This window comes from Phoca vitulina, unplaced genomic scaffold (assembly GCF_004348235.1).
Source record: "Phoca vitulina isolate PV1807 unplaced genomic scaffold, GSC_HSeal_1.0 scaffold12, whole genome shotgun sequence".
Lineage (NCBI taxonomy): Eukaryota > Metazoa > Chordata > Mammalia > Carnivora > Phocidae > Phoca > Phoca vitulina.
This window is the reverse complement of record NW_022589715.1, coordinates 42,297,516-42,324,408: the sequence shown is the minus strand read 5'-3', so window position 1 is coordinate 42,324,408 and position 26,893 is coordinate 42,297,516.

Here is a 26,893-nt window from a genome sequence, read left to right as displayed (position 1 = left end):
CCCCCCCACTCCAGCAACCCTCAGTTTGTTTCCTGAGATTAAGAATTCCTCATATCAGTGAGGTCATATGATACATGTCTTTCTCTGTTTGACTTATTTCGCTCAGCATAATACCCTCCAGTTCCATCCACGTCGTTGCAAATGGCAAGATCTTATTCCTTTTGATGGCTGCATAATATTCCATTGTATATATATACCACATCTTCTTTATCCATTCATCTGTTGATGGACATCTTGGCTCTTTCCATAGTTTGGCTATTGTGGACATTGCTGCTATAAACATCGGGGTGCACGTAGCCTTTCGGGTCCCTACTTTTGTATCTTTGGGGTAAATACCCAGTAGTGCAATTGCTGGATCATATGGTAGCTCTATTTTCAACTTTTTGAGGAACCTCCATACTGTTTTCCAGAGTGGCTGCACCAGCTTGCATTCCCACCAACAGTGTAGGAGGGTTCCCCTTTCTCCGCATCCCCGCCAACATCTGTCATTTCCTGACTTGTTAATTTTAGCCATTCTGACTGGTGTGAGGTGGTATCTCATTGAGGTTTTGATTTGGATTTCCCTGATGCCGAGCGATATTGAACACTTTTTCATGTGTCTGTTGGCCATTTGGATGTCTTCTTTGGAGAAATGTCTGTTCATGTCTTCTGCCCATTTCTTGATTGGATTCTTTGTTCTTTTGGTGTTGAGTTTGATGAGTTCTTTATAGATTTTGGATACTAGCCCTTTATCTGATATGTCATTTGCAAATATCTTCTCCCATTCTGTCAGTTGTCTTTTGGTTTTGTTGACTGTTTCCTTTGCTGTGCAAAAGCTTTTTATCTTGATGAAGTCCCAATAGTTCATTTTTGCCCTTGCTTCCCTTGCCTTTGGTGATGTTTCTAGGAAGAAGTTGCTGCGGCTGAGGTCGAAGAGGTTGCTGCCTGTGTTCTCCTTTAGGATTTTGATGGACTCCTGTCTCACATAGAGGTCTTTCAACCATTTGGAGTCTATTTTTGTGTGTGGTGTAAGGAAATGGTCCAGTTTCATTCTTCTGCATGTGGCTGTCCAATTTTCCCAACACCATTTGTTGAAGAGACTGTCTTTTTTCCATTGGACATTCTTTCCTGCTTTGTCAAAGATGAGTTGACCATAGAGTTGAGGGTCCATTTCTGGGCTCTCTATTCTGTTCCATTGATCTATGTGCCTGTTTTTGTGCCAGTACCATACTGTCTTGATGATGACAGCTTTGTAGTAGAGCTGGAAGTCTGGAATTGTGATGCCGCCAGCTTTGCTTTTCTTTTTCAACATTCCTCTGGCTATGCGGGGTCTTTTCTGGTTCCATACAAATTTTAGGATTATTTGTTCCATTTCTTTGAAGAAAGTGGATGGTATTTTGATGGGGATTGCATTGAATGTGTAGATTGCTCTAGGTAGGATTGACATCTTCACAATATTTGTTCTTCCAATCCATGAGCATGGAACGTTTTTCCATTTCTTTGTGTCTTCCTCAATTTCTTTCATGAGTATTTTATAGTTTTCTGAGTACAGATCCTTTGCCTCTTTGGTTAGATTTATTCCTAGGTATCTTATGGTTTTGGGTGCAATTGTAAATGGGATCGACTCCTTAATTTCTCTTTCTTCTGACTTGTTGTTGGTGTATAGGAATGCCACTGACTTCTGTGCATTGATTTTATATCCTGCCACTTGACTGAATTCCTGTATGAAGAACAAATGTAATTTCTGATAGCATTTTATTTCCTTCTAGTCATATTTATACACATTTTAAATTTTTTCACATAAAGATTTTGCTTTCTGCTTTATTCACTTAACCTAAGAGGTATTTTCTAATGTTTAAAAATGTCTTGGGGGGCATGACAAGTTTTCTTTAAGCAAACAAAGTCTTAGAAGTATGATTTTAAGTAACTGTATACATACTTTTACAATATGAGTTTGCTACTTCCCCCCTCCCCCAATTTTCTCCTTGTTTGCCTATTTATTTTGAATCCAGATTCAATCTGTAACTTTAAATTGGGGAGATGAATTTGTACATATGTTAGCATAAATAAGTTTTTGGCACATGTTTATCCTTTGAATCATAAAATGATTATTTTATTAAAAAATGACTTGCAAACATATGCTATGTGTCAGGCACTTGCAAGGTACTATAGATATAATGCTAGGAAATAATATAAAATACAAAGCTCCTGCTCTCATTGAGATCAGTTTTGTAGGGAAGACATATAAATCAAATAGTTATTTGAATATATCTAAAAGTGCAGTTATGGCAAAGGCTAAAGGTAAAGACAAATTAAGATTTGAGTCTATAGTAGAGTAATAGTAATCATAAAGATCATAAAAAGCTTCCCTGAAGGAGTGAAACGAGTAGATATTTAAAGAATGAGTAGGAGTTAGTGAGATGAAAAGAATAAGAAGGAATATTTCAAGCAGAGGAAATGGCATGTGCAAGACCTTTGGTGAAAGGAAGTAGATGAGTGAAAAGAAATGAAAATAGATTGGCATATCAAGAGGGCAGAGCATGGGCTAGGAAGACCAGAGAGATAAAAAGGGCCCAAACACAGTGCAGGCTCTTAGGCCATGGAAAGCCACTCAAGTGTTTTAAGTAAAGGGTTTCAATTTTGAATTTATGCTGAGGAATACTCACACTGCTGAAGGAGCAGAGAATGGATTGGAGGGCAGCCACCATGAATGTAGAAAGTCTGGTTAGAAAACTAATTTTTGTAGTCCAAAGAAGTGATGGGCACCTCTACCGATGGTGGTAGTAATGAAGATGGAGAAAAGTGGATGGAGATAAAGATTTGTAATCCACACAACTGGATGGATGGTGGGGGAGAGGAAAGTGCCAAGATTGATTCTTTGGATTCTGGGTTGTACAACTGGATAGATGGTGGTACTGTCTGAGATTACTTAGAGTAGATTTATGGGGAAGAAGATCATTGGTTTAGTATGGGACAGGTTGAGTTTTAGCTGTCTTTGAGACATTCAATAAGAGATGGCCAAAAAGGCAATTGGTTATGAAGGTCTAAAGCTCAGACATAAGGTGTTATCTTAACAATTACTGGGTTTTGTTTTCTTATTGTTTTTATGGCTATGCTGTTTTGCCATGTAGGCTATGTGGTTTATATTATCATTTACAATGATTTAGAGCAGCAAATAGGAAACGTTTTCTTATATTATCACTTACAACAATTTAGAGCAGTGATTAGGAAACTTCTTCTAAAAGGGCCAGATAATAAGTATTTTAGGCTTCTGGGATATATGGTTGCTGTGCAAGTACTCAACTCTGTCCTTGCAGCAGTGAAAACATAGTATGCAAATGAATGGGAATGACTGTGATCCAATAAAACCTTATTTATAAAAACAAGCTGCCAGTGTAGCTGTAGTTTGTTCACCTTTACTTAGAAAGGTTATCACACTGTGGGGCACCTGAGTGGCTCAGTCAGTTAAGCACCCAACTCTTGATTTCATGATCTCAGGGTTGTGCGATTGAGCCCCGAGTTAGGCTCCATGGTCAGCGGGAAGTCTGTTTCTTTCCCTCTCTCTCCTCCTCTGCCCCTACCCCTGCTCCTACTCTCTCTCTCTCTCACTGTCTCCCTCTAAAATAAATAAATAAATCTTAAAAAAAAGTCATCACACTTTAAATTATTTCAGACACTTGCGTTTATGTTAACATTTCTAACTACATTCCAGTTCTATCATTCTCAAAGTGTGGTTCTTAGACCAGCAGTCTCACCTTCTTATTATAAATGCAGATTTTCCAGCTTTTCCAGCTTTTCCAGACTTACTGAAACAGGAGCTCTGGGTGTGGAACCCAGCAATCTGTGTCTTAATGAGCCCTCTAAGAGATTCTGATACAGCTATAATCTGAGACCCACTGCATTAGGACAATGGTTTTCAACTCTGACACACATTAGAATTACCTGACAATTAAAAAAAAATATTCTTGTTTCAGAACACTACCTAGAATAATGAAGTCAGTAGCTGGGGATTAAGGCCAACAAATATCAGTGTATTTAGGATGTTCTCAGGTGATTCTTATATACTGCCAGTATTTAAGAACCATCTATTTCATTTCATTCTATCCTAGACTAGGTTGAAAGTGATCAATTTTTCCCAAAATTTAAGTTGATTTCAATATCAATGCACCTAAACTCACAATACCAGGGAAACAAAGTTTAAATGGAATAGACTTAACTTGATTTGGCAATTATATATAAAAGTCATTTCATGGAAAATGGCTTAGTCCAAATAAATAGATTGTAAGAAGTTAAAAGTAACCTTTAGGCCAGCTTATAATTTGTTTTTTGCTTTGTTTTGTTTTGTTTTAAACAAAAATTCTATAAATTCCTTCAACTTCTGGCAAAATTTGGGAGAAGAAACTTAAAAGAAAATTCACCTCCTAAGTCATTTGAAATTTATTAGGAGGTGATTTTTTAAAAACTTCATCTTAAAAAAACTGGATTGTAAAAGATATAAATTATATACTTTGTTTTCATCCATCTCACAAAATCATGCATGCATTTAAAAATACATTGCCATAGAGTTTGACTTTAAAAAATGTGCATGTATAGTCATTATCTATGATTGTACAACCTATGTAATTCAACTATACAATGCTATCATTCATATTTACTGATGCCTAATTAAACATGACCGCAAGAGTGGAGACTTAGCATTCATTTTACTTAAATTGACTACTTTAGAAAAAAATATTAAAAGTCTCAATGGTAGTCATCTTGTTTCCTCAAACTTAAGAAATGAAAAACTCTCAAATAAAAAAGAAATGAAAACTCTCAGCATATTTATAGCAAATAAGATGCTGAACACACACGGTCCACATGGATCCAGTCATTTCACTCACTTGAAAGCGAATTTTTTTTTAACTTTTTATTTAGTATTTTGATATTAACAATGAGTTTCATCATATGTCATGTTATTTAGAACACATTCCAAACTCTTTTTTCTGGAAGGAAATTAGACACTTTAACTAAAAATTCTATTGATTTTTATCAGGAAAAGATTTCAGATCTGTAGCAATTTCCATGTCAAAGTGGCTCCAAGTGTTATTAGTTCCATTTGAAACTTATGCTGCAATGATAATGGTTTGTGGTAATTACTTAGAATTCACCGATTGCCAGATTTTATTCCACTTTAATATTTACTTTTCTCAACTGAGTTTAAGGCAATTGTGGAACACTGCAGACAAATAGTGAAATATTTGTGAAGCACTGAATAAGTGAATGGCCAGAGCACCAACTTGTAATAAGCTGAGGGACATGTTGGAGGAAATGGACTAATAAAACTCTTCAGATGAGTTGCATCATCTGTATCCAGTCCAAGGGGAGGCATTAAAGGACAAACAAGTTTCTCTACTAGAAGCAAGGATATTATCAAGGCAAGATGCTTGTTAAAATCATTTGGATCATGTAAAATTCAGGGCATAAAGGACACTATATAAAGTTTCCCCCTTGATCAATTTTACTTATGTTTCTCTAGGCATGACAAGTACATGACAATTCCGTGGGTTAATTCCTTGAGATTTAGTCATATGGCATAATTTGTAGCTATACAACTTAAATACTCATTACTTAAAAAAATGGATACTAAAATTGAAGACACAGTTTCCACTCATATTTTTACCACCCACTAATATTGTCGAACAACTTAAAAAGTGTGAAAATACTATGAGTTGAGGGGGTGTCATGTTAAAAAAAAAAAAAAAGTCATGCAATACTCTTTTTCTTCCTTCATGCTTTTTGTAGAAATCTATAAGAGTGATTTTTAAGCCAGAAAATAATTTGTGTAAAGCCCAGTCATCTCAACTTAATTTTTAATTTAATTTGATGCCACATCCATGATTTAAAAAGTATAGTATACCTCAAAACCACATTCTGATTTGGGTCTGGAATAGTGTCTTAATTAATGTACAATTCTAACAAGATGTCAGGTAAAGTTAATGCAGCTTTCAGATCTCCCTTTAAGAACCACAAACATATAGCATCAATAAGCAAGGAATAGCCCATTTAACTTCACTTACTAGGACAAAGTTTACAATCATTTTATTTAAGAATGTGGCTAATCTAACATCATAAGACTAGGGTTTTAGTCTCAGCTGTCAGAAACTTAACATGCAAATGAAAATAAAACTGACCATCTTTGCAGCAACCAGCTCAGAAAGCAAAATCATAACTTCTGCAGTAACTAGTTCAGGAAGCCAAAGCACAGCCTCTGAAATAATCAGCCCAGAATGTTTAGGACCTGGGCAGTGACTGCTAGCTTCCTTCTTTTGGTTCTACTTGCAACTAACAACCAACAGAAAAAGCCAAATATGCTCCCTAAACCGGTCACATAAGATAACTTGCTTCTAGTTAGCCTACCTCCAGGTTCCCCCATACTAGCAACAGCTAATCAGAGGATGCCTAAAGCCCTTCCTTTTCTTCAAAAGAAAGTCTGCTCATTTCCCTTCTTATTTTTGAGTCTGCCAAACACGAGTGATGGCAGTTAATTTCCTTGATACAGCAAGATCTGAATAAATAACCTCCATTTGTTTTCATTTGTGTGGTCCTTGTTTATTTCTAAAGTTCCATCAATTACTAGCTGTTGGACTTTCGTAACTTTAATTCTCTGTTTCTTCATATATAAAACTTAGTAATCATATTCATAAATGATTGCAATTCTACTCATTTTAAATTGTTTGTCAGCTTCATAGAGGATCAGTAAAAACAATATTCCTTACTGTAATATATCTGTGCTTTTGTAAGGTTATTTTGAAAATATAAAACCTATGAGGAAACAGAAAACCTACATGATAAATTCTTGAAATATATGAAATCTGTGCCAGGACATTTAATAAACTTGTAAACACTCTTTTATAAAACAAAACTCACCAAACCAAAGTTGTTTCTATTTCTAAATAGCTGCTGAGAAACTCATAACTATTACTATTTCTGTATCTTTATTTCTTTTAAAGATTTTATTTATTTATTTGAGAGAGTGAGAGACAGCGAGAGCGAGCACGAGAGGGGGGAGGGTCAGAGGGAGAAACAGACTCCCCGCTGAATGGGAGCCCGATGTGGGGCTCTATCTTGGGACTCCAGGATTATGACCTGAGCCAAAGGTAGATGCTTAACTAACTAAGCCACCCTGGTGCCCCACTATTTATATATCTTTAAAGCAGATTTTTTTCTTTAAGTTGTTTTGTCAGTGTCATTATTTGATAAGCTACCTCAAATTGCTTTTTTTTTTTAAGATTTATTTATTTATTTATTTATTTATTTATTTATTTGACAGAGAGAGGAGAGAACAAGCAGGAGGAACAGCAAGGCGGAGTGGGGTGGGGGGAGAAGCACGCCCCCTGCAGAGCAGGGAGCCCGATGGGGGGTCAATCCCAGGACGCCAGGATCATGACCTGAGCTGAAGGCAGATGCTTAACTGACTGACTGAGCTGCCCAGGTACTCCTACCTCAAATTACTTTTGAGACAAGCAAAGTAAAAACCAAGGCATGTATAGATACGCATGTGCAAATATATATATTTTTTAAAAGAATTCTAATTACACAAAAAATGCATGTTAAAAGATAAATTATATAGATAAGAGTAATGTCCTTTTGGACTACTACCCCAAATCAAATCTCCATATCTTTTCCAGAGGTGATCACCAGTATTAGTTTGATGTATACATTTCCTACATCTTTTCTATGAATTTATAAACATAACTGTACCATTGAGGCCTTTTCACTGACATAACTCATTTGCTCCTCAGTAAAATATGCTTGTCTTGATATTTTGTTCTTTTCTAATTACTGTTTTCAATAATAAGCCTATCATTTACTGAGGTTTTTTTTTAAACTCAAGTTTATAAATTATCTAGATTTTAAATAGCCGAAGATTTGAAAAGTCTAGTTAAGAAGTATCATTAATTCAGATATCTATGGAAATACTGCTGTGCTACAGACAAGTTTTGGCCCAACTGATCTTTTTTTTCCAAATAACCAAATATGATATAGAGACTGATTTTTGCCCTGTTGGGACACCAGAGAAATTGTTTGGAAGAAGAATGCCTATGAGAGAAGCATGAGAGACCACGAGCGATGACTGGCTTTAGCACAAATTACCTTGAGTCAATCACTCAGCAAAACATGTATAAAAATAATAGCTAGCGTTTATTAGTGCTTATTCCTTGCTTTCTAGGTACTGATTAATTTATTCTTCCTATCAACCTCATTTTATAGATGAGTCAACTGAGAGCTAGAGAAATTGAGTGAACTCACAAGCTTACACAGCTGGTGAACAGCAGATGGAATGTTACACAAAATATCCACATTCAGAAACCAAATTCTTAACTTCTACATGTTACTGCTTCTCATAGAAAATAAATGTATTTCTCAAAATGAATACCAACAAGAAAAACGAAAATCCGTATGTGAAACACTGAGACCAGCAGTGAGAATCTTTCACCTTTGCCCTAGGAAACCACTATTCTTTTTTTTTTTTTTAAAGATTTTATTTATTTATTTGACAGAGAGAGACACAGTGAGAGAGGGAACACAAGCAGGGGGAGTGGGAGAGGGAGAAGCAGGCTTCCCCGCGGAGCAGGGAGCCCGATGCGGGGCTTGATCCCAGGACCCTGGGATCATGACCTGAGCCGAAGGCAGACGCTTAACGACTGAGCCACCCAGGCACCCCGGAAACCACTATTCTTGTGTGGCTGGGGACTATCACCCTTCTTCTCAGTAGCTTTGCAATGGATTTTAGGTCATATTTCCATAGTTAACAGGACAGCAGTTTCCTCCTCCTTTCCCCTGACTTTGTAATATAGACTGGCAGCTGTAGGGTTTCAAAAAAGCATTCTTTTTAAATCTGACTCATAAAATACATGCTAATCTGCATGAAAATGAGCAGGACTGAATATGGAACACTCTTAGGCAAAAGATGGCAGGCATAACTGAAAAAGTCTTCTCAATGCAGTCTGAATTTAACATTTAATTTTCTTATTAGCTCCAGAAGGGCAGGCTGATTTTCCACAGGTGTAAGCAATATACATAATTAATACCACACCTCAGGTTTCCTAAAAAGCTCAGTGGCCCACATTAACTGTATACATGCTAGGTGAAATTGGATCATATCTGATATTCAGTTTTGATGTTGCAATTATGAGTGATGTGATTCATATATGCATTTTAAAGATGTTATCATTTCCTTTTGCTTTTAAAAACAGCTTTAGAAAGTCAACATAGCGTTCTCTTGGGAAAAAAGAAAAAGCTCTCATTAATCCATGAACAGGAATCATGTAGACTGTTAGAGCTGCAGTGAATGTGAATAAAATCGGGCTGAATAATGACATTTAAAGTAAAACAGAAAGATCTACAATTTATTTGCCATTGCTGAGCACTGAATGAACAGTTAAATTGCAGTTATTTGGAACACAGGGCTTTTCAAAAACAATTGTTTGGCATCGAAACCATTTCCAGACTTGAATTATGTGCATCGAAGATATTTTCTAACTATTTTCTGTACAAAGAATGGATTCAAGCCACAGTTGTTCAGAAGGCGAAAGGGCTCCTAACTGCCAAGTTCAATTTTCAACATTGTGGTAAATGGAACAAAAGGGACCCAACTGGAATTCACCTGAGTTTTAGTGACCTTGCATAAGACCTCTTTACAGCTTTGAACATTATATGATTTCTCTTATTACTTTCTCCATATTATTTTATCAACCCTGACTTCTTCTGAAAAATGATATGACAAAATTCAGCAGGAAAACAAATAAACAAACCCTGATTCCAATAGGTTAGTCTGAAATCAACAGAAACCCAAGTGGTTTACTTTCTGATTATCTTTAAAGGAGAACTGTCTCCTTTGTTCAAATAGGATCCTAAAAGGAGTCACTATTATTGGCTAGGTCAATGGTAAAGTAAAACCTTGTAATTCCGCTTATTCCTATAAACTCTCTCTTTGCAGATAAGGATATGCTGAAGATATTACTGACCAGTCAACTGGGAATAGTTTTCTATTACTGGAAACAGATTAGCATTGTTCCAGCTAAATGTGAACAAGAGGAAATAATTACAAAATGGCTGATTGGGGCATGGTAAGTTCTGTGACTACAAAATAGGAATTGAACCACATGAGGATGAAAACTTTAGTGTTTTTCTCACATCTGGGTCACTCTTACTAACTAAGCTAGTCAGTACAAATAACTACCTAAAATGACAAATTATATCTATGTAGGGCCTTTACTTCAATGGTGTTATTTATATCATCTCCTTAATTTCTTTTTTACTCGTAACAAGATAATTATATGGTATTAATCCTTTTATCAGAAATTCATTGATTCATGTGTTCATTCAAAAAATATTTATGAAGACAATTTTTTGTGCCAGTAGCTGTTCTGTATGCTAGCAGTAAAGAAACAGGACAATTACATGTGCTAAAAGGAAAATGACACAGGGTATTATGGGAAATGGGGATGTGGGCAGGGTTTTTTTAGATTATTGTCAGGGAAGTCTTTTCTGAAGAAGCCACATAATATTTTGATTCTTCAATAGAAAACATACTTCAGATAGAAGGAACAGTAAGTGTAAAGTACCTGGCAAGCTCACCTATTTGGAGGAATTAAAAGAATAAAGCACATAAGATATAGTATGAGAAGGTAGAAAGATAAACAATTAAGTTGTATAGGTTGTTTGGGGCAGGATCTTAAAGGACACTGTGAATTTTGGGGAGAAGTTCGCATTGTATCCTAAGTAGAATGGGAAGGCACTTAGGGGTGTGACATGACTTACATATTCAAAACATTACTCTGGTTGCTGTTTACAGAATAGACTTTGGGATGGGGAGGCAAGCATGAAAGCAATGTCACCAATTAGGAGGCAAATAAAGTCCAGACTTCTGATCCTTTTTCTTTAGTGAAGTGAAAGCAAAACACAGGGTCACTGGGGGAGGCATGAGGGGTTGTTGGAGGTGTAAGGGAAAGAGGAAAAGGTATGATGTAGCCATCTGGGAAAGTGGGAGGGTGAGTTGACCATGTAACTGTATTACTTTCTCTATATTATGTTGAGGGGGTTTAAGAATAGAGGCTGTAAGAGACTGAGTCAGTTCATACAACTCGTTCAGTAGTGGAGAAAAATTGAGAGAAGTAAACCACAGCAAATTAGGTCTAAGCTGATAAACCAGCTTGAGAATAACCTAAAGAGCTATTTTACTGAACTCTGTCTCTTGAATTACTAACTCTTTTATATTTCCTCTCCTTTCCTCTCTTCCTCTCCAAGGTAACAATGAAGAATGTAGGGTTAAGCCTTACCTGGCTATGTGGGGAAGGGGGATCCCCAGTTCTATTCTGTAGTGGGTCTATGGCCACTGAGGTGCCATCTGTCTTTTTGAGTGTATTGAGGGTAGTCAGTTCTGAGTGCTTATACCTGTCCAGAGGGTCCTGGTGAAATATTCCTCATACTCATAAGTCTATTTGCCTCCAAGTCAGGCCTCTGGTTGTCCACAGCTCCTCTTAGAGACTCTACATTCTCTCACCAGGGTTCATGAGAACACATGAAGAACATATCTGTCAGTCTCCTGATAGACTGAACCAGGAATCCTGCCCCAAGCCCATTCATCAGGCTGCCTCCCACAAAAATTTCAATTCCATTGCTTCTGAGATGTTTTTGTCAGGGTACATCTATGAAAGCTGGGAGTCTCAATGGATATGCATCTTCCCAACACTATGTCTGAAAAAGCACAGTTCAATGAACTGTGACTCATTTTTATTTATGTAAATTTTTCTAAGCTCCTCTCTTCCATGGTGCTGTCTCAGGAAGAGTGATGGAGGTGAGGGATTAGAGTTGGTGGCAAGAACACTGACATTTTATTTAGTCATTCTTCTTCCTACCGACCTAAAGTAAAACTAAAAAACTTAGTCCAACAGATTGGTCCCTTGAAATGTTAATGGAATTACAAAATTTTAGAAGCTTTTTTTTTTTTTTATCTAAAACAAACAAAATGTAACTTTCAAGACTTGTTAAAGATAGTTAGAAAATCTGTTGTGAACTCTGAGCTAGCTGGTCAGTAGCCTCTTTGTTTCATGGCACATAAGGCTTGGAGATGGAAATAACCAAGAACTTGACATTTAAGTAGGACACAAAAATGCATTTTTTAAAAAATCCCTGAGATGGTATCCCTTCAGCAAGGATATAAAAATTTAGACTTTTCCCCCATCTAAATGGTAAAATGAGAAGGAAGCTGTGAAATTGTTTCTATTTCTTAGGATACTTATACTACACACACACACACACAAATACATATATATATATAATTTTTTTGGCTTGCTGGACAGAGAAAGCTTATTTAATTATTCACAGTTGCTGATTGAATAAGTATTTGGAATTTACATACTCGTGGCCAAAACAGAAATAGGAAGAAGTGGTGTTTTGTACAGCAGACTCAAGGGTTCAAATATATTTCAAAAATAAAAATGTATAATGCAACATTAAATGAGAGACCATGTAGTATAGCAGCCCAGCCTCCTGAATCAACTTTTCATATTCTATTCCTGTAGACGATTAGCTCCGTAAATTTCAGCAAGTTGCTTCACATTTTTGGCATTAGTTGGTAGGACTCTGAGTGCCCACAGAGGTGTTGTGAAGATTAAATAAGACAAATGGAAGCTGCCATCACCAGTGTTGCTGTTGTTATATTATTTATTATAATTTTAAAAACCCAGTCTACTATTCAAGACACTGCAATTTAAAAATGTAAATAAAATATTTAGTCAATAAATTAATCTTGTATACAACGCCCATTATATGAGATATAAGAGATCAAGGGGAAGAGTTCAAAACTCTCAGTTATGATAAAAGATACAATCTGATCAGAGACAATCATGGTAATAAACAATTCTCAGTGTGTTTACACAGTGTCAGTAAAAGCCTTTCACAGGGGACTATAAGCTGATTTCAAACCCATAAGTTTGTCAAACATACTCCTCCTCATAAAAGGAAGACGAGTACTCAAGACAAAATCTGCCATTCCTAGCAACATCCAGGCTTCATGTTTCACCTGCAGCCCATTTGTTTTCTTAGACAGTCAGGGAACTGCTACTTTAAGGCAAGTGCACCTTGGCCAGAAATGTTACCATGTGATTTTCCTTGTGTATGAGGGCTGTGATTATGTAGCACACCCTTAATGAACTCTCCTTCCTCCTTACTGTAAACCCCAATCCTGTCTGATTTGGATCTTTATCAGTAAGTCTCACCAGCACCAAAAGCCTATCTTACAAATATCTTCTTCCTGAATTCACACAGCTTTCACTTTGGTATTTAGCCATGTACTGAAGATATTTTTGTTCCACGGGAATGTGTTCTGTTATTCCACTTACATGGGAATGTTACCTTTTAGTCATCTCTTTCAGAGTGTATGACTAAGAGCTGAGTACCTAGAATGATCCAAATATATTTTATTGAATGGACTTTACTGAATCATTATTCACTTCTTTATAACCCACACATGATCTGAACATGATCTAAATTTTCTGAGTTAATAGTATACCCATAATTTTCCAGTTAAGAGGAGAGCCTACTGTAGAAAACTCAAGTTTTGTTTTGTTTCATTTTGAGTTCTTTCTTTGCCTCTATAAGAGTTCCAAACATAATTAATTTATGAGCAGTAGGCTTGGGGTTTGATTATTTTAAAGCAAATCAGCAATATGTCTGCACTGAAATCACAGCTGCTGTAGCTATGCATTTGCATCTGGACTTGTTGTCTTATCCAAACCAAATTTGCTGCACCATCAGGCTCATTTGAAATCTCAGTTCTGTGGGTGTTGGTACTCCAAGTCACTTGAATAATCTAAGCATTACAAAAGAGAGAGAGAGAGAGAGAGATTGAGAGAGACAAAACTCCTTTACATGTTTCTATGTAGCCCACAATAAGGTAAACACATAATTAAATGTTATTCTATGACAAGTATAGGTATGCTTTTGTTCATTTAAGTTAAAAATTGTCAAGGTGATTATCTTTCCCATGCCGATTATTGCTATGATACTATGTTTCAGAGAGCTTCAGGCTTAAACTGGTTTATTTTGCATGGGTACTCTATTTTTATATTTACATTCAACGAGTTAAACATAAAACATTGTATTTTCACATTATGAACATTGAATATACTAACAGATGTTCTTCAAACATGAAATAAAGAGATATAAAGAAAAGGTACACACAAATACATACACACATACACACACAAATTGCACATATTCTCCTAGTATAATAGTGTATCAGATGAAATAAATTGTAATTTCCCTTAAATATGCCCAGTCATCATACCTCTCTTCAGCTGAACACACTATTCCCTACTGTTCTGTTTGCAAAGAGCAAAGTAAGACTATTCTCAACCCCAAATCAGTAGTCTTCATTTGTGCATAACATATAATAGAAATATTAACACACAAAAACAATATTGGCAAACTGGAACACATCTAAAGGAGACCAGACAGGGTAAGGAGTTGATGGAAAGTGGTGAGACCTGAGCGTTGTTTTCCAAGGAAAGAGAAGACTCAGTAAGGACATGATAGCTAACTTCATATATTTGAAGGTTGTTGCGTGAAAAAATAATTTATCTGGTTTTATCTGAACTCTGAAGGAAAATCTAAAACAAACAGGTGTTAGAATAAGGCAGACAGGGTAAAAATAATGAATGTCTTTGTAAACAACTGGAGCTGGATAATACAATGTATGAAAGACATGAATTTCTTGTCACTGGTGGCATTCAAATTTGGACTTTAGAAAATGTTGTGGAGTATATCCAAACATCCTAATGGGGAGTTGACCAACATGTTCCCTAATGTTGTCTCATGGGACCTTGAGAGTTGCTGATTTAGAACGGACCCATTTACCCTTTTTGGTAATAGCCCCAAATAGTGTACCCCCCTGGAGTAGTACTAGTATTTTAACCAAAATGTATTTAGTGATCAATTACACCATTCGGTCTGGAATATCACAAGTTTACATCTATTCTTCCAGCATAATTATTAATAGTGCCCAACTTCACTTTGAATACTGTCATATTTTGAACAAAATAATCACACGGTTACAGTAATTATGTTGGCCATTCTTTCAAAGGGTTTAAAACACCAGAATTCAAAAAACAGAATATATACTTCTTTTAGATCCTCTGATATCTATTAAGTTAATAAACAATTTTTTAAAGATTTTATTTATTTATTTGACAGTGAGAGACAGTGAGAGAGGGAATACAAGCAGGGGGAGTGGGAGAGGGAGAAGCAGGCTCCCCACTGAGCAGGGAGCCCAATGCGGGGCTCAATCCCAGGACCCTGGGATCATGACCCGAGCCGAAGGCAGACGCTTAACGACTGAGCCACCCAGGCACCCCAACAATGGATATATTTTTAACACAATAAAGTAACCAGTAATGTCATTAATATAAAAAATAACATACCATAAATTTTCATAGTGCTATTTAATGGAAGTTATGATACTGAAGTTAGTTCTTTTTAAAATCAAGGTATAACTTATTTCTTTAAAAATTTAATGTACATAAACTTATCTAGAAAATGCTCAGGAAAAGAGAAAAATAGGTAATATTTTACTTCTAAAATGAACAAAACTGGAAAATACTTCAGGGGAATTCCCTGTAATATATTCTGTCTAGAAACAGCTTTTAGATGAATGTATAGAGAAATGGACACTTTTTTGTCCAAGAGTTTCCTTTTTTATCATGCTGCTTCAGGGTTTAAGATTTATTTAATCTCTACACCAGATGTACTTACAAACAGCTGACTAAACAATATTCACTTCTACTCTAACATCTTCTTTCATTTCCCTATGGTATAATTTTAGCATTAATAATGTAGAAGAAAGTTGAAGTTTGATTAAGAAGGCATGGCTGACTGAAGTATCAATTGTTAAAACAAACCATGGGATCATGTGATGATATTAAAAGTGGAATTAGCTTGAGTAAAATTTAGAAAGATATGTTTAAAGTATTAATAAAAATGATTTTATTCTGCATAAGATTTATGATACCATAATATTAGATAGTTGAAATTTCATTTATATGATATCTGATGCATACTCCTTCAAGACATTGTATTTCTCCTTATGAAAAATTATAATAGAGTAATGATGAACAAGAAGACCTACCTTCTTTAAAAGGTCTTCAAGGAATAATCATATCAATTCCACTCATTCTTTGATTTAGTTATTCAACAATATTTACTGTTTGTCCTCCATGTGCCTGGCAGTGTTCTAAATAAAGCAATGAATACTCTGTGCCATGAAATATTTTAAGTGATTTACATACATTAACTCTTCCAATCTGTATAAAAATGCTGGAGAGGAAATTCCAAGCTGGGATTTGACTTGGGTAGTGTGGGTCTAAACTCTAAACTGTTAATTTCTTCTTCATAGCTAAAGTTCTATAGCAATGGCCACAATTTTTTTTAAGATTTTATTTATTTATTTGAGAGAGAGAGAAAGAGAGAGAACACATGAGAGGGGGGAGGGTCAGAAGGAGAAGCAGACTCCCTGCCGAGCAGGGAGCCCGATGCGGGACTCAATCCAGGGACTCCAGGATCATGACCTGAGCCAAAGGCAGTCGCTTAACCAACTGAGCCACCCAGGTGCCCGCAATGGCCACAATTTTGACTACTAGATTAGCTTCTCTTAAAATTTCACGTATGTCTATATCACTTCTTCAAATATTTTATTTTCTTCAGTAAAGACTGTGGCTAAGGTTGTTTTGCAGTTATATTGTTTATTGCTAGTTTCTTTGTGTAACCTGAAAGTATTGGGTTATAGTTAGTGAAAAAATAGAAATGCTATATTAAAGAGTCTGTAGATTAGTATGTGAACAATTCTGTGAGTATATAATATATAAGGAGGAAATCTCTATCAAGGGGAAGAAAAAATTCCAAGAGCTAGAATGACAGAGCAAAAAAAAAAAAAAAGTATTGGAAATATAAGTACTATAATGAGCTGCCTAAATAAAATATCAGTATATATCTACCATGTAATACTCGTTCACCATATTCAACAGTAATAAAATTTTGCCAAGTAATCATATCTAATATCTAATCAAAATCACATCTAATTATGATTCCATCACCTGAAAAATGACATTATGATGAAATGAGCTTTAAAAAGAGAATATAGTTGTCATGTTGAACCTATTGTGTTGAGGATTATTCTATCTGCATATGGAATTACTGATAAAGCCCTAAATAAAAATGTGATCAGTTCAACACACAAAGAAAGAACATATTACAGTCTGAGATATTCATTAGTGAAACTCGGGTTGTGATGAATGAAGTTGGTACAGTAGTTATAGATAGCAAAGTGTAAGTGCACAAACCAGATCTAAAATATTACATTCTATAATAGTAACCCTATTTCAGGAGGGACAGAGACAAAGGCAAATAAATAGGGCAGTAAGAACACATAAAATGACAACATATAAGGGTTGGTTAAAATAACAAAATTCCCAGAGGTCATGTCATAATATCAATATTCAAATACTGAAATTATGTATATATATTATATAACATAATATTATAAACATATATTTCTCATATATTTTATATGAGATATATAATATACTGAAACACAAGATACAATTTATCATCATTAAAACAAATTCTTAACCTTTCAATTTCCTGAAATTGTTATTGGTTGCTTCAAAATAAGAGGGATTCCCAATATTAAAGATCTCTAACTTTAATTATCCTTTGGTTGGCTATGAAGTAGACTGAAGCATTACATGAGCAGGTGAACCACAGGACCTGTATGATTCATTTCACAAATAAATTCCATGGTGGTTGAGCCAATGGATATGGAGGAGGTCTCCAGTAGGGCCTAAATTGAATGAGACAAAGGGGACTAAGTTCTAATCTTAAAAATAGCAAAGAGAAAACCAACCAACTAAAATTCTCTGTTTAAAGGCATAAATGGGGGCGGAGCAAGATGGCAGAGGAGTAGGAGACCTGGATTTTGTCTAGTCCCAGGAATTCAGCTGGATAAGGATCAAACCATTCTGAACACCTACGAACTCAACAGGAGATCAAAGAAAGGAATAGCAACAACTCTCTGAACAGAAAAGCGACCACTTACTGGAAGGTAGGACGTGGGGAGAAGTGAATCCGAGGTGATATTCAGGAGGATAGACGGCGGGGGAGAGGGCCTCCATCGGCCGCTTCTGGCAAGTGATAGAGCAGCGGAGCACAAAATCAGAACTTTCAGAAGTCGGTTCCGCTGAGGGACGTCGCTCCAGTGGCTAAACAGGGGGGTGGAAACCTCGCTGGGACAGTGTGGTCTCAGGACCCTCGGGGTCACAGAAAGACTGGGGGTGCCTGAGTGCGGCAGAGCTCTCACGTATTGGAGCAGGGAAGCCGGCTGCAGAGATGGAGCTGAGGCACGGGATCTCAGCTCAGGGTTGCCATAAACTGTGATCCGTGGCACAGTCGGGCCACTGCTCCTCCAGCAGGGACCCAACAAGCGGCAGATCCGGGGAGACTCCCCTTCCTCCCCCGGGAGGAGCGGTGCAGGAGCGCACCGCAGGGATCTGCTGGGTTTGGAGACTCCACATGGGGTTGGGTGCCAGAGATAGAAATGCTCGGTCACAGGCCGGGTGAGCACGGAGTATGGCTGGAGACCGGGGAGACGGGAGTGACTGACTGCTTTTCTCTGGGGGCTCACTGAGGAGTGGGGACCCGAGTTCTTGGCTCCTCTGGGGAGGAGACTGGGAGGCCGCCATTTTCACTCTCATCCTCCAAAGCTGTAGGGAAAGCTTGCAGGGAACAAAAGCTCCCGAGAGCAAACCCAAGCAGATTATTTATCCCAGACCCGGCAAGGGCGAGGCAATTCCGACTCCGGCAAAGACATTTGGAAACTACAGCAACAGGACCTTCACCCAGAAGATCAGCAAGAACAGCCAGCCAAGACCAAGTTTACCGATCAATGAGAACGGCAGAACTCCAGCGCTAGGGGACTACTGAACATAGAATTCATGGCTTTTTTCCCATGATTCTTTAGTCTTTCAAAGTTAATTTTTTTTAACTTTTTTTTTTTTAATTTTCTTTTTCCCTTTTTCAACCAACATCTTATCAATCCCTTTTTTAAAAAATCTTTTTTATTTTTCATTTTTAGAGTCATATTCTATCCCTACATAGTAGTTACCCTTATTTTTGGTATATATATATATAAGTTGTTCTCTCTTTAAAATTTTGAGATAGTTTCTTCTAACAGATCAAAATATACCCTAAATCTCTAGTGTATGGCTTTGTTCTAGTCTCCTGCTTGATCACATTCTCTTCCTTTTTTTTTTAATCCTCTTCTTTTTTCAAACAATTTATCTTATCAATTCCTTTTATAAAATCTTTTATAATTTTCATCTTTACAATCATATTCCAACCCTTCATTGTATTAACCCTTATTTTTGTACATATATAAGTTTTTCTTTCTTTAAAATTTTGGGAGGCACTTTCTTCTAACAGACCGAAATATGCCCAAAATCTAGTGTGTGGCACTGATCTATGCACCAGCCTTATCATATTTGATCATATTCTGTTTTTTTGTTTTGTTTTGTTTTTGTTTGTTTTTATCTTTTTCTTTTTCTTTTTTTCTTTTTCTTTTTTCTTTCTTTCCCTTTCTTTTCCCCTGGTTTCAGGTCTTTTCTGATTTTAGTGTATATTATCCGGGGACATTGTTACCCTCTTAGCACTTTCTTCTCTCATTCATCTATTCTCCTCTGGACAAAATGACAAGATGGAAAAAATCACCTCAACAAAAAGAACAAGAGGTAGTACCGAACACCAGGGATCTAATCAATACAGACATTAGTAAGATGTCGGACCTAGAGTTCAGAATGATGATTTTAAAGATACTAGCTGGGCTTGAAAAAGACATGGAAGTTATTAAAGAAACCCTTTCTGGAGAAATAAAAGAACTAAAATCTAACCAAGTCAAAACCAAAAAGGCTATTAAATGAGGTGCAATCAAAAATGAAGGCTCTAACCGCTAGGATATATGAGGCGGAAGAGGGAATTAGTGATAGAGAAGACCAAATGATGGAAAATAAAGAAGCTGAGAAAAAGAGAGATAAACAACTACTGGATCACGAGGGCAGAATTCGAGAGATAAATGATACCATAAGACGAAACAACATTAGAATAATTGGGATCCCAGAAGAAGAAGAAAGAGAGAGAGGGGCAGAAGGTATATTGGAGCAAATTAGAGCAGAGAACTTCCCTAATTTGGGGAAGGAAACAGGCATCAAAATCCAGGAGGCACAGAGAACCCCTCTCAAAATCAATAAAAATAGGTCAACACCCCGACATCTAATATTAAAACCTACGAGTCTCAGAGACAAAGAGAAAATCCTGAAAACAGCTCAGGACAAGAGATCTGTAACCTACAATGGTAGAAACATTAGATTGGCAACAGACATATCCACAGAGACCTGGCAGGCCAGAAAGGACTGGCAGGAGATATTCAGAGCACTAAATGAGAAAAATATGCAGCCAAGAATACTATATCCAGCTAGGCTGTCATTGAAAATAGGAGAAATAAAAAGCTTCCAGGACAAACAAAAACTAAAGGAATTTGCAAACACAAAACCAGCCCTACAAGAAATCTTGAAAGGGGTCCTCTAAGCAGAGAGAGCCTAAAAGCAACATAGACCAGAAAGGAACACAGACAATATACAGTAACAGTCACCTTACAGGCAATACAATGACACTAAATTCATAGCTTTCAATAGTTACCCTGAATGTAAATGGGCTAAATGCCCCAATCAAAAGACACAGGCTATCAGATTGGATAAAAAAACAAGACCCATCGATATGCTGTTTGCAAGAGACTCATTTTAGACCCAAAGACACCCCCAGATTGAAAGTGAAGGGGTGGAAAACCATTTACCATGCTAATGGACACCAAAAGAAAGCTGGGGTGGCAATCCTTATATCAGACAAATTAGATTTTAAACCAAAGACTGTCCTAAGAGATGAGGAAGGACACCATATCATACTTAAAGTGTCTATCCAACAAGAAGATCTAACAAATGTAAATATCTATGCCCCTAACTAGGGGGCAGCCAATTATATAAGGCAATTAATAACAAAAGCAAAGAAACACATCAACAACAATACAGTAATAGTGGGGGACTTTAACACCCCCCTCACTGAAATGGACAGATCGTCTAGGCAAAAGATCAACAAGGAAATAAAGACTTTAAATGACACACTGGACCAAATGGACTTCACAGACATATTCAGAACATTCCATCCCAAAGCAACGGAATACACATTCTTCTCTAGTGCCCATGGAACATTCTCCAGAATAGATCACATCCTAGGTCCCAAATTGGGTCTCAACCGGTACCAAAAGATTGGGATCATCCCCTGCCTATTTTCAGACCACAATGCTTTGAAACTAGAACCCAACCACAAGAGGAAAGTCGGAAAAAACTCAAATACATGGAGGCTAAAGAGCATCCTACTGAAGAATGGGTCAACCAGGAAATTAAAGAAGAATTAAAAAAATTCATGGAAACCAATGAAAATGAAAACACAACTGTTCAAAATCTTTGGGATACAGCAAAGGCAGTCCTGAGAGGAAAGTATATAACAATACAAGCCTTTCTCAAGAAACAGGAAAGGTCTCAAATACACAACCTAACCCTACACCTAAAGGAGCTGGAGAAAGAACAGCAAATAAAGCCTAAACCCAGCAGGAGAAGAGAAATAATAAAGATCAGAGCAGAAATCAATGAAATAGAAACCAAAAGAACAGTAGAATAGACCAATGAAACTAGGAGCTGGTTCTTTGAAAGAATTAACAAGATTGATAAACCCCTGGCCAGACTTTTCAAAAAGAAAAATGACCCAAATCAACAAAATCATGAATGAAAGAGGAAAGATCACAACCAACACCAAAGAAATACAAACAGTTATAAGAATATATTATGAGCAACCATATGCCAGCAAATTAGATAATCTGAGAGAAATGGATGCATTCCTAGAGCTGTATCAACTACCAAAACTGAACCAGGAAGAAATAGAAAACCTGAACAGACCTATAACCACTAAGGAAATTGAAGCACTCATCAAAAATCTCCCAACAAACAAGAGCCCAGGGCCAGATGGCTTCCCAGGGGAATTCTACCAAACATTTAAAGAAGAATTAATACCTATTCTTCTGAAACTGTTCCAAAACATAGAAATGGAAGGAAAACTTCCAAACTCGTTTTATGAGGCCACCATTACCTTGATCCCCAAACTAGACAAAGACCCCATCAAAAAGGAGAATTACAGACCAATATCCTTGATGAACACAGATGCAAAAATTCTCACCAAAATACTAGCCAATAGGATCCAACAGTACATTAAAAGGATTATTCACCATGACCAAGTGGAATTTATCCCTGGGCTGCAAGGTTGGTTCAACATCCACAAATCAATCAACGTGATACAGTACATTAATAAAAGAAAGAACAAGAACCATATGATCCTCTCAATAGATGCAGAAAAAGCATTTGACAAAGTACAGCATCCTTTCTTGATCAAAACTCTTCAGAGCATAGGGACAGAAGGTACATACCTCAATATCATAAAAGCCATCTATGAAAAACCCACAGCGAATATCATTCTCAATGGGGAAAAACTGAGAGCTTTCCCCCTAAGGTCAGGAACATGACAGGGATGTCCACTATCACCACTGCTATTCAACAGCAATCAGACAACAAAAAGAAAAGGCATCCAAATTGGCAAAGAAGAAGTCAAACTCTCACTCTTTGCAGATGATATGATACTTTATGTGGAAAACCCAAAAGACCCCACCCCAAAACTGCTAGAACTCATACAGGAATTCAGTAACGTGGCAGGATATAAAATCAATGCACACAAATCAGTGGCATTCCTATACGCCAACAAGACAGAAGAAAGAGAAATTAAGGAGTCGATCCCATTTACAATTGCACCCAAAACCATAAGATACCTAGGAATAAATCTAACCAAAGAGGCAAAGAATCTGTACTCAGAAAACTATAAAATACTCATGAAAGAAATTGAGGAAGACACAAAGAAATGGGAAAACGTTCCATGATCATGGATTGGAAGAACAAATATTGTGAAGATGTCAATGCTACCTGGAGGAATCTACACATCCAATGCAATCCCCATCAAAATACCATCCACTTTTTTCAAAGAATGGAACAAATAATCCTAAAATTTGTATGGAACCAGAAAAGACCCCGAATAGCCAGAGGAATGCTGAAAAAGAAAAGCAAAGCTGGCGGCATCACAATTCCGGACTTCCAGCTCTATTACAAGCTGTCATCATCAAGACAGTATGGTACTGGCACAAAAACAGGCACATAGATCAATGGAACAGAACAGAGAGCCCAGAAATGGACCCTCAACTCTATGGTCAACTCATGTTTGACAAAGCAGGAAAGAATGTCCAATGGAAAAAAGACAGTCTCTTCAACAAATGGTGTTGGGAAAATTGGACAGCCACATGCAGAAGAATGAAACTGGACCATTTCCTTACACCACACACAAAAATAGACTCCAAATGGTTGAAAGACCTAAACGTGAGACAGGAGTCCATCAAAATCCTAAAGGAGAACACAGGCAGCAACCTCTTCGACCGCAGCAACTTCTTCCTAGAAACATCATCAAAGGCAAGGGAACCAAGGGCAAAAATGAACTATTGGGACCTCATCAAGATAAAAAGCTTTTGCACAGCAAAAGTAAGAGTCAACAAAACCAAAAGACAACCGACAGAATGGGAGAAGATATTTGCAAATGACATATCAGATAAAGGGCTAGTATCCAAAATCTATAAAGAACTTAAACTCAACACCCAAAGAACAAATGATCCAATCAAGAAACGGGCAGAAGACACGAACAGACATTTTTCCAAAGAAGACATCTAAATGGCCAACAGACACATGAAAAAGTGCTCAACATCGCTCGGCTTCAGGGAAATCCAAATCAAAACCTCAATGAGATACCACCTCACACCAGTCAGAATGGCTAAAATTAACAAGTCAGGAAATGACAGATGTTGGCGGGGATGTGGAGAAAGGGGAACCCTCCTACACTGTTGGTGGGAATGCAAGCTGGTGCAGCCACTCTGGAAAACAGTATGGAGGTTCCTCAAAAAGTTGAAAATAGAGCTACCATATGATCCCGCAATTGCACTACTGGGTATTTACCCCAAAGATACAACTGTAGGGATCTGAAGGGGTATGTGCACCCTGATGTTATGGCAGCAATGTCCACAATAGCCAAACTGTGGAAAGAGCCAAGATGTCCATCAACAGATGAATGGATAAAGAAGAGGTGGTATATATACACAATGGAATATTATGCGGCCATCAAAAGGAACGAAATATTGCCATTTGCAATGACGTGGATGGAACTGGAGAGTGTTATGCTGAGCGAAATAAGTCAATCAGAGAAAGACATGTATCATATGACCTCACTGATATGAGGAATTCTTAATCTCAGGAAACAAACTGAGGGTTGCTGGAGTGGTGGGGGGTGGGAGGGATGGGGTGGCTGCATGATAGACATAGGGGAGGGTATGTGCTATGGTGAGCGCTATGAATTGTGCAAGACTGTTGAATCAGAGATCTGTACCTCTGAAACAAATAATACATTATATGTTTAAAACAAAAAAAGAAGATAGTAGGAGGGGAAGAATGAAGGGGGCAAAATCGGAGGGGGAGATGAACCATGAGAGATGATGGACTCTGAAAAACAAACTGAGGGTTCTAGAGGGGAGAGGGGTGGGGGGATGTGTTAGCCTGGTGATGGGTATTAAAGAGGGCACGTTCTGCATGGAGCACTGGGTTCTATATGCAAACAATGAATCATGGAATACTACATCAAAAACTAATGATGTAATGTATGGTGATTAACATAATAAAAAATAAATTAAAAAAAGGCATAAATGGGGAAAAGAAACACATTAAAAAGATGAGGGAAAAATAAACATATGGAGGCAAATTCAGGAAAATTGAGCTTACCAGAAGTCAAGGTATAAGAGAATTTTTATTTATTTTTAAATTTTTTATTGTTATGTTAATCACCATACATTACATCATTAGTTTTTGATGTAGTGTTCCATGATTCATTGTTTGTGTATAACACCCAGTGCTCCATGCAGAACGTGCCCTCTTTAATAGCCATTACCAGGCTAACCCATCTCCCCACCCCCCCAAGAGAATTTTTAAAAGGATATCATCAAAAGCCTCAATTCTGGAAAGAGATTATTTATTTATGTTTTCATTCAGCAAAGACTTAAACTGGTACTGTGTGCAAGGAATTGTGAAGTATTTGGGATTTAGTATCAAACAAGAGATACAAAGCCTATTCTTTTTAGCTTCTATTTTAACAGAGGTGGAAGACAGTATATAACTAATTTTACAATGTATTATTTAACCAGAATAGCAATATATGATACAATGTAGAAATTGAGGTTGTTAGGCAAAAAATTCAAAGCTTTATGAAATAGTGGAGGGTTATTTAACCCAACCTGGCTTATACTTTAAGACTTCTTTGAACATGTGACAATTAAAGTAGCTTAGAGGTACAAGAGGGAACTAATTTTGCCGATATATATTGGAAGGAGCGTTCATTAAAGGAACTTAAAATAGCCAGTGTGACTAGAATGCAAAGAACAAGAGTAGGAGTGGCCTGAAATGAGCTGGTAAGATGTGGGATTTCAGTTTTACTCTAACGAAAATTCATATTTAAACAGGGGAGTGAAGGAATCAATCTGTATTTGTATCAATCACTCTAGATGCAGTTTGGGGAACACCAGAGGTAGGAAGTAAGGAGGAGAAAAGGTGGATATAGGAAGACCAGCTAAAATGTAACTGCAGTACTCCAGGCAAGTGACTGGCAATATGGCCAAGAAAAGTAGTAGTGAAAATGGATTAGAGGTATCAGCTTTGAGAGATATATAAGGTCTTTCAATTGGGAAGAAAGAAAAGAGACAAGAAGAAATTATAGTTGCTGGAAAGAATAGTTTTAAGTCTGGAAGATAAGGCTTCTGGAGAGGAAGAGGGCGATAGATGCAGAACTTAAGAATTTACAGGCAAGAAGAATGGGGGGGGTGACTTGATGTTTTATATAAGAATTGTCCACTTTACAAAATGAACTACAATATATTTCTCTTTTCTGGAAACTGCTCTTTTATTATGCTCAAAAAAGGACAGGGTTTACAAACCTGAACCTGCATCTGAACCTCATGAGGGCAAAGTGAGGCATACCACTGATTTATTCTTTATTCCTGCACTGGGTTACCAGAGGTTGGGAGGGCAGTGTACAACCTATTGAAACCCTAGCATCATTTCTTATAACACCTGAATTATCACTATAGGGCCCCAACTCAAATGCTGACCTGGAATTTCTCTGGCTTTTGATTCACAATTCGATTATACCATATTAAATGATTTGTAGAACCAGTGTTTAGAAAAGGAAATTGAAAGAGGCTAGTGCAGAGAAGGGAGAGTGGAGAGTGCTTGATGAGAGAAATATAAATAACAGGGATAATAACATATAAAGGCATCATCAGTTGTACAAATCACAATTTCAGGGGATTTTCAGTGACCAAGTCTAACAGCGAAAGTTTAAAGGGAAATATCAAAAGCTTGCTTTACCTCTGGCAGTTGAAACTGACCATGTTATTAGGGAACAAAATAGATGAAGACAAATAAAATATAAAGGAGTTGGGCTTTTATATAGCATTTCAAATTACGTATTTATCTTGGAAAAAAAGGAGAATTCCACTTGATATAAAAGGCAAATTATTTATTTTACCTTTATAAGACCACACACACACACACACACACACACACACACACACACACTCTCTCTC